The 9,049-nt window shown below is 37.0% G+C and overlaps 1 long non-coding RNA gene across 1 annotated transcript; it reads right to left on the bottom strand.

Annotated features, from left to right (window-relative positions):
• Positions 1-1,199: 1,199 nt before the first annotated feature.
• On the bottom strand, positions 1,200-7,857 carry LOC110358472 (uncharacterized). The gene is made up of 3 exons (XR_002412914.2): positions 7,685-7,857; positions 6,934-7,001; positions 1,200-3,074 (listed from the first exon to the last, which is right to left on the bottom strand). It is a non-coding gene; the product is annotated as an uncharacterized LOC110358472 (long non-coding RNA).
• Between the last annotated feature and the right edge of the window lie 1,192 nt (positions 7,858-9,049).

Here is a 9,049-nt window from a genome sequence, read left to right as displayed (position 1 = left end):
ATGTGAATAAATGATCAGGCTGCTTCCTCTCTTTGCAAACACACTAACTTTGACTGACATGGAGACACCCATTTTAATCAAGTGTTTGCCTCAGACGGCTCTCAACCTTGCTTAAGTAGTACTTAAAAGAAATAATGGGTGTTAATTTAGACACTTACATATACACTCTAAAACTAGAGCAAGAAAAGTGACTGCGGATTGCTACTGGAAGAATTTAAGACATGAACATTTAACATAAAGATGAGAGCTGAAATTTTAAAACAGCACCTTCTCTTTTGTGCCTATACTAATTGCAAAAGCCTTTATATTTGGAATAATTTTCCTACTTTTTTTCTGTTATGCACAAACTGTGGAAAAAAAGAAAAGTAGAATAAACTGAGGTTTCTAAGAACTGGCCTAAATGCCAAAATAAATTTATAGATATTTTCAAGAATGAAACTCTGTTCATAGCTTAGAATTAATTTTCTTCTTTCCTTCTTTTTCACATAATACTTTTTTTCTTCTTATGCTGTAATTATGCTTCTGTGCTTCACATGCAAAATGGTCCGACTAAGCAAGCGACACAGAACCAAACCTTAATCAAGGAATATGTTAATTCAGAAGGATTCCACTTGGACAATTGCTGTCTTACTATGCCCCAAATGTTGTACCTGATGTAAGTAAGACTTTGGCTTTAAATTTTGCAGTGCAAAGTTGTCTTTTTTAAAGAAATTTATAGCAATGCTCTGCCTAGAACTCTGGCATCACAGTGATGTACCTAATTTAATATGTCAAGCCATTTACCTATTTCAATATGCACTCTGTCTACCATGTAATGTATTTATTTCAGCGTAGTCTAAGGCATCTCTTGCCCAGGATATATGTTTCAATTACATTTCAGTGTAAAACACATCCTCTGCAAGAATCTTCATACTCCAGGATCTTGAGTAATGAAACATTTTAAGTGCTGGAGAGGCCAGGACTGAAATCTTTATTCAGGCAATTTCCCACAAAGGCAACCATTTCTCTCAGCAGCTTTGATCAATACCCCAATATGCCAGACCAAAAAGCTTTAACAGAAATGTGGATTCCTTCTGTTTCTATCAATAAAATATGTAATTAATTGAAAATTGAAAACTTGATTAATTTGGGTTTGATTTTTTTTTTTCCATTCAAATTCTATCAGCCATATTTTCAGATACGTATGGATCTGGCCCTCATCTGGCATGAAGCAGGGAAGCTCCAGTAAGCCTTATAAAATCAGATTGAATCTAAGATCTTGAAGGCAGAAATGGTTGCAAAATTAAATAGCTCATGTATGCTGGCTAGTGAATTTACTTTATCCATACCAAGTACCTTTGGTGGAAGTATGAGGTTAGCATATTAATTAAATCAGAAGCCTCTAACTTCTATCTACCCTAAGTAAAAAAGTGATGGTACTACACAGTCTTGGCTTGGACACTGAGCTCTTGTGAGGTTTTCCCTCAGCAGGAGCCATCCAAACTGGTCCCAGGTCTACCCCAGCATTGCTGCTGGGGCCAGGAGGAGTTGAGTACATGCAAAACCAGAGGAGCCCAGGCATAAAATAATAGCCTGATTTTCTGCCCTCCCACACCAGTTTTATGCCAGTGTAGATCCATGGATGGCTCTACAATAGCAAAATGTGTGGGAGCATAAAACAAACAGGGACAAAAACGACGTAAGGATTCAAACAACTTGTACTGTGTCAGATCCTGAGCTGGCTTTAGAGACTCAGTTTGAGACAGGGAACTGCATTAATGTCAGGAAGCTGCTAAATCTGAAGACTCCCAAAGCTGAAAATAAATATGTATTTTAATCTAATTATTTCCTGTGACTGCAAGCAACCTGAAGGGCTTTTCAAGTAAGTATTTAACAAAATTGCAAATTGTGGTGCTGCTTTCTTGTTATGGCCATTAGATTTTCATCCACAAAAGTTGTTTCCTACTAGAGTTAAATCCTGAACCAAGTGAAAATTATCTAGTAAAGACAGGCAATAGATACAGACATATGAGATTTATATGCTTTCCACATTACCAGAGCTTCTATTATAAATCCCTATTAATCAGGCATTCCATCAATATAAACTTTTCCATTAAATTCAAAGAGAAACTCTGGCGAGTGTAATCGTAGAGCTTGTTTAATACAGTGCAATGATGCCAACATTTCCATCTCATCTGTCTAGCTGCACAGCTTTTTTCCTACTGAACTCGTCACTGGAGTAGCTGAACAGCTCAGTGACAGAGTAGAAAATTCTCCTGAATATCTACAGAGAAAAAAAAAATCATCCTCTCTGACTTTCACCTATTTTAAAGCAAAGCCAGTAATAGCAGAATGGTGAATTACAAGTTTCAGTACAGATGTTTACAGTTTTTCTGGGCCCATTGCTCGTCAGTTTTAAAAAAATCCCTCAAAAATAGCTATGTAGCTTTATACTTTTTTTTTTTTTTTTTTTTCAGGTGACATTTGGACACTTCACAGGCACAGAAATGAAAAGCTGCACTGTCCAGGAGGAAGCACAAATGGAAAAAGTTGTTGTTGTGTTGTTTTTGTGGTTTTTTTATAAGTATTTGTATGCTTTGTATGTTTTCTTATCATCCAATATCAATACAGGAGAGGAGGGAAGAGGCTAAAACAAACAAAAGAGACAAAAGGAAGGGATTGAGTAATTCAGACCTCATAATGAAGCACTGTGGAAGAAAACTTTTTTAAAAGGAAACATTATACAGTCTTGTTAAAATTAAACAGTGGATATTGAGTTGAATTAGACATGAGAGAGAGGAAAATGAAACGTAACAGCGTAGGTAGGAGGGAAGTCTAGCTCACCAGGCTTCATTGGCAAGAAGTCAATGAGTCAGGTGGCTCCTGAGGGTGGCAACTTCTACAAATCTTCAAAGATTCCCATTACGCATTTTCTTTTTTTTTCCAAAAAAATCCCAGCAGTGATGTTTTTCATTTCGTTGTCATCTCAAGCCATTTTGTTGACCTGTCCCTGGTGGAGTTTCATCCTGTTTGATCTTGTTTGCTCCAGGCAAAACATCCATGGCTTGAGTCTCTGCCTTGGCACCTTCAGTTTCCTGTGACAAAGGGAATTTCCAAAAAACCTGGATTTGTATCTCTCTCATCTCATAAAGAAAGGAAAACAAACAAGGAAATATTGCACTTTTGAAAAACAGAACAATAGCTTGTGTTCTAGTTGGTCTTCAGTGAGATTTATAATGTATTTTCAGTATCACTGATATTAGAGCATGGTCCTGGAAGGCTCTTTTACACCACATACTATGTTCCCAGTATAGCTGGTGCCCTAACCCAGTAGATCGTCAGTGTCACAAAGCATGCTATGTCTGCTTATGTTAAGCCAGTCCCCTTTTCCACTCGTGTTTTCCAGCTCCGGGTCACCAGCTTCCCCGCTTGGGCTAGTGTCACAGGCCAGAAGACTTAACATGAAGTGCAGTCTTTGCAGGTGAACTGGAGAACAAGAGCCTCCTGGGGATTTCCTGAGGTTGGAGAAGCATCTGAGGCAGCAGATGACTTTGCTTATAGGTGACCATATTTTTCCAGGATCCAGAGCTCCAGACCTGTTGGACAGGTCCCAGAGAGATGAACATCTCCATTGTTAGGTGGAATATAAACAGTCAGATAGAAGAAGCAGAAAAAACAGCAGACACAGTGAAAGGTTCAGAATCAACTTATTCTTTACTGCTGAAGATGATCACACATGCCTGTCTCATCTTGGTGCTGTGCTCCACCACTCATGAGTTGCATGCAATAGTGAAAACTATTTATTTGGTCCAAACTGAGTTGACGCATTCTGTCTGTGTACAAGTGTGAACAGAGAAGAGGAGAAACTTGGAGACACATAAACAATTACATGTCCATTCTGTTAATTTTTTAACATGGCTGGTATTGACTGTCTTATCTAATACCATAGTTTTCCCCAACAGGTTTCAATGCAGTAATGCAAAAGGACTTTGAGAGAAAGGAGATCCAGGAGGAGGCAGGGTTGAATAGCAAAGGAAGAGTCTAACATTTTCATACAAGGGCAGAATAAAATCTTCACCCTTTCCTTACGTTCATCTCTTCCTCCTGTGCCAGTTCTATGTCTTTCTGTAGACTGACATGCAATGAGATTTCATTTCAGAAAAATGTAATATTTTGTTCTAAGAATGAGTCATACACTTCAAGTTAGATATGTTCTTAAAGGCATCCTTGACTCATGACCCAAGATATCATTTGTCAATGAAAATCTCTCTCCTTCTATTTCTCTTTTGGAGCTAATAAGGCTGTACATTTACACAGCAAATTCAATACATCTCAAAACCCCAGTTCTGTGAGCAGTACGTTATTTCTTGTCTTTCAAAGGCTTTTTAGACTAGAATATAATAGATTGTCTTCTAACAAGTGCTCCCCAAAAGGTAACAAAAGTCAGTATAGTGTAGACTTTGCTATCAGCATGTTAAGCAACAGAACTGAAACCCAAGTTCTCTTACAAGCTGTATTTTCAGCAGGGAAAAGGTGTATTCTTAAATCATGAGGCAATGAGCAGGAAGTTAAATCATAGTGACAGCAAAATGTAGTTTAATTCAAAGTTAGCAGGTCAAGAAGGGCTATGAAGGATCTTCACATTTACCCCAAGCTATTAATTCAGATAAAAACTACTAGCTGCCTCAGTCCTCAAGGATTTTATTTTTCATGTTTCTGCTTGTTAGCTCACACAAATGAAGGAAGGATTTTTTTTCTCTGAGACATAAGTTTCAATTGCCTTGTCTAACTTAATGGCTTGGACTGTATTAGAAAATGTCCATGTTAAAGTTCCACAGGCAGAAGTCTCAAAAAAAAGCACCTCAGTACATGTACATATATATCTCCCATGCCCTCTTTTTCTCTGTGTATGTCTTTGCATTCCTGCAGAAGTGATGCAAGGAGTTGTGCCTGGCTGCAACTCCTTCACTTCCACCCTGTGGACACTGTAAGCTCTCCATGACACACTGCCTTCAGCATCCATGAAGATATATAGCAGCTGCCAGCATCTGTCCCTTGAGCTCCCCAGAGAACAATAAAGCAAATAATTTCTTTAATTATTTATCAAGGGCTTCTTCCTCAGTCAATAAATTTGTTTTGCTGTCTCCTGGAGGCCTTGCTTTCTACTTTATTAGGTTCTTTTTCCACATGCATTTGAAACACGTTTTATTATTCATATTAATATCTACTGCAAGCTTCCTTTCTTCTTCTGCTTTTCTTTTTGTTGTCAATTTTATCCTATTCTTTTATTTTATTCTGTAAGCTTTTTGTTACTTCTTTTTTTATCTATGCCTGGTGCTTTATGGGAGATGACTTGACCTTTAATTAACCTTTTAACCACTCTTTTTGCTTTCTTGCTTTCCTCATCTTTACAGTGGAAAAAAATTTGTGTATGTGTTATTTTAATTGACCACTGAGTCATTTAATTCCCTGTCTGTTGTCAGGATTTGACTTGGGGGAGAACTGGACTATTCTTTTGAGTGAAACTCCTCCAAATAAGCACATTTGTAGTTTTATAATGAACTGTTTTAATCAACAGCTGTGAAATGGCCAATAAAACAAATTTGTATTCAGGGCTCGTGCAGTGGGAGAGAAGATTCGTGAAATTAAAAAAAAGAAAAAAAAAGTCCTCCTTGCCTTAGTGGTGCCTGGTTTTGGCTGAACTCCCTAAGTGCCAGTAGGCAAAATGACCTTTTATTTCCCTCCCCCCCTCCATTTTGGCAGTCATACAAAAAAGAATCAAGCCAACCCCAAACAAATACCTTGCAAATTGCTTGGCTACAGGGGGGTTAATTATTTGAACTAACAATTAGGAATAGAACTGAGTCAGAAGCAGGAGGAGGAGGAGGGTGTAGGAGGGAAGAGCAGAAGGTGGTTAAGTCATTGCTGCTTTTTCACCCATCCGCAGCCTGGTCCAAAATTAACACTAATCACCAGCTTTGTGTGCTTCTTATGAAGACTTGCTATCTTGTGATGCAGTGATATAATCTTGAATTTAAATATATTTAACTGGGAAAGAAGTCTGAAAAGTGCCACATGTATCCCTGTCCCTCCACGCAACATTACAGTGCTTTCCACATATTTCATCCCAGCAGAGTCTGCCTCTCTAATCAAAGGTATGTAGTGATAATTCAGCAGGGATTATTCTCTGCAAACAGCATGCTTACAGCATGCTTATTTTTTATCATTATTTCCATATGCAGTTTATATACTTTGTTCGCTTCAAAATTGTACACTGAAATATGAAAACAGCCAAGAAGAATGGATGCAAGACAAGAATGAAATTAAGTAAATCTTACAGAGATAATACAGCCTTCTCTTTTATGCCTATACAAAACATAGTGAAACATTAATTGCATCTTGAAAAATAATGCGATCAGCTCTAGTATAGATGATGGGTTTGATCATACTGATTTCAGATTTTGTTAAAGGAGTTTCAACATTTTTCAGTTGGTGGAATTTTGTCATTTGTACCTGATGTCCTTCTAGCAGTGCCATGTGCCTGCACTAGCATACCTCAATGGTCCTTTAAGACAAAAAAGTATCTTTAATTTCTAATTATGTAAAAATATGTATTAGTATAGGATAGATTAAATATTCAAGCAGGTTAATATTCTAACTTGTCTAAAAAGCTGTCTGAAATCATCATCAGCAGAATAGACTACATGGAGTATTTCCTTACAAAGTGTAGCTCTGGTTAGAGACACAGGAATATTTTGTTATTTGGTAAGGTCTGAACTCAGTCCACTATTGAAATAACCATCACTTCCTCTCACTTTCATAAATTTTAGAAGTATTAATAGCTTGCCCATTCTCAAAGTGCAAAAAAATAGAAACAAGCCACATCCATACCAGCTACCCAGAAAACTCACTTTTCCCCTTAAAAGCAAATAAAAACATTTCAAAGTTTATTACCTTCCTAAGGGAATCCTCAAAAGAAAAATGAACACCAAACCTTTCCTGTTTTACCATCTGCGTTGTACCTATCAGTAAAAATCAAATTCACAACATAAAAAGACAGACAGGAGATTGGATACACATAGGAAATAGAAAATTAGTTGGTTCAAAAATGCATAAATCTTATTTTCAAACATAAAGGTGAGAAAGAAAATGAACTGGCTGGGATTCTGGATGTACTAGAGAAACCCTGGCTTAGAAGGGATTGCCTATGAGCAAGCTTTGCCCAGCCACAATATTTTCAAGAGCACATCTATCCCTGCCTTTGTGGAGAAGGCAGCAAGAATCTCTGCACAATTCTTCATTATTTTCATAGATTCACAGACTAGCAAAGTTTCAAGAGTTTATGTACACTGTTACACAAGATTCATAACGTATGATTTAAGGCAGTATATTTGCATTAAGTAGAAAAATTTGCTTGTACTTAGAATATATCAAGACATCATTTAATTTTCTTCCCACAGCTAAGACTCACCAACTGATTTGGAAAGAATCATGTCCTTTGTTGGTGGGCTTGCTGCCGAACAGGGGACACATATTCCAAATGTAATACAAATGTGTTATGCAACAGTAAGAGTTCATTCGCATTATTTTGAATCAATACTTCTCCCACCACCCCCCCAAAAAAAGACTCCACTGTTAATTCAAAAACAAGGATGGGGGAGGAGAGCAGTTGCCAAGGCAGTGTTTGCCAGCCAACATCACATACCTTCTCCAGCAATCTTTGTCAAGCCTGGAAGGGTCTGCAAATAAATACCCACAAAACTGCATTGAATCTTCCAGAAATTTACCTTTCCCACACTACCAACAAAACTCAAAAGATGGTGAAATTTTGTAGCTATTTACTATAATCACCTCACTGGTACCTTGTGCTTCCCCTTCTATTTGAAAACATTGAGTATTGGTAACAGCTGCTTCTCTACTTAGCACATTAATTGCTTATCTTCTTGTTCAAGTCAAAATTTCTCTAATTAGAGTACAAATCAGAAATACCTTGGCACATGAAATGTTTTACTTGGTACAAAGAAGCAGTACTAATTATTTTATGTTAATTTCTAAAAAAAAATTAAGTAACAAATACATAGAATTCTTGTGATTATTTACAACAGGTAACATATGAAATATGTCGGCTTCTCAACAGATAAAATGGCCAATTGTTTGCTACCATAATGGACATATAATTGAACCTTTTTGAAGCATAAAGGATAAAATAGGTTTGCAAACAGCATTTGAGCCTTTTTTTTTTTCCCTCTAAAATATGTTTCAACTTGGCATGACAACAAATTCAGTTTAGCTGGCTGCATTTCAAACCCGCATCTTGGGTCTTTTCATTCTAGATTGAAAGTTAATGCTGATGGAAAGCCTTTTACTGAATTAAAACATTTTGGATCAGGTAGTTGGTTAGGAATTAAGACGACTAAAGCACTGATCTCAGTATGACTTTACAGCTCCACAGCAAAGATTTTATCACTAAGTGAAAGAGCAGTGAGTTTCCACTCCCACTTCTCATTATGCCCCAGCTTCAGTTTTTGTGACTTTACCTGCATTATGTATGTTGCATTTCATTATATAGTCTATACCCTTATTTTCTACCGCAAATAATGTTTTTTACATTTTGCAACTTCATCTTAGTAGGAAACAAGTCCAAAACACCACAATTGTTGAAGATGCAAGTGATTATGAAAAACTGGGCTAAAATTTGGGAGATTTAGAAACTGTAACATTTTTTCTTCATCTTCTTGTGGAGCATTTTGTTGTAGGGTTAATAGGCCACAGTTACTTATGTAAGTGAAACACACTTAAATATAGTGTATTGGAAGGAGATTCACCACAGAATTTTGTGGAAATTCATTTAACATCCTTAGTTCAGCTATACTGCTCACTCAGTGACTGGTCACTTTATTCCTTTTCATTACTTATGAACAGACCTTAATACCAGATCTCTTTCCCTAATAAATCTTTCATTTTTCTAATTCCTTCTAAATCACATCCCTAAGTGTTTTGCTGAGTGGAGAAAAGACACTGCTGAAATCAGAAGTTAAAAGCCACCTTGCCGCAGCCTTTGCTGAAAGCA

The sequence above is a fragment of the Columba livia genome, chromosome 10 (assembly GCF_036013475.1).
Source record: "Columba livia isolate bColLiv1 breed racing homer chromosome 10, bColLiv1.pat.W.v2, whole genome shotgun sequence".
NCBI lineage: Eukaryota > Metazoa > Chordata > Aves > Columbiformes > Columbidae > Columba > Columba livia.
Note: the sequence above shows the minus strand (reverse complement) of the source record. Positions and strands in the feature narration are given on the sequence as shown.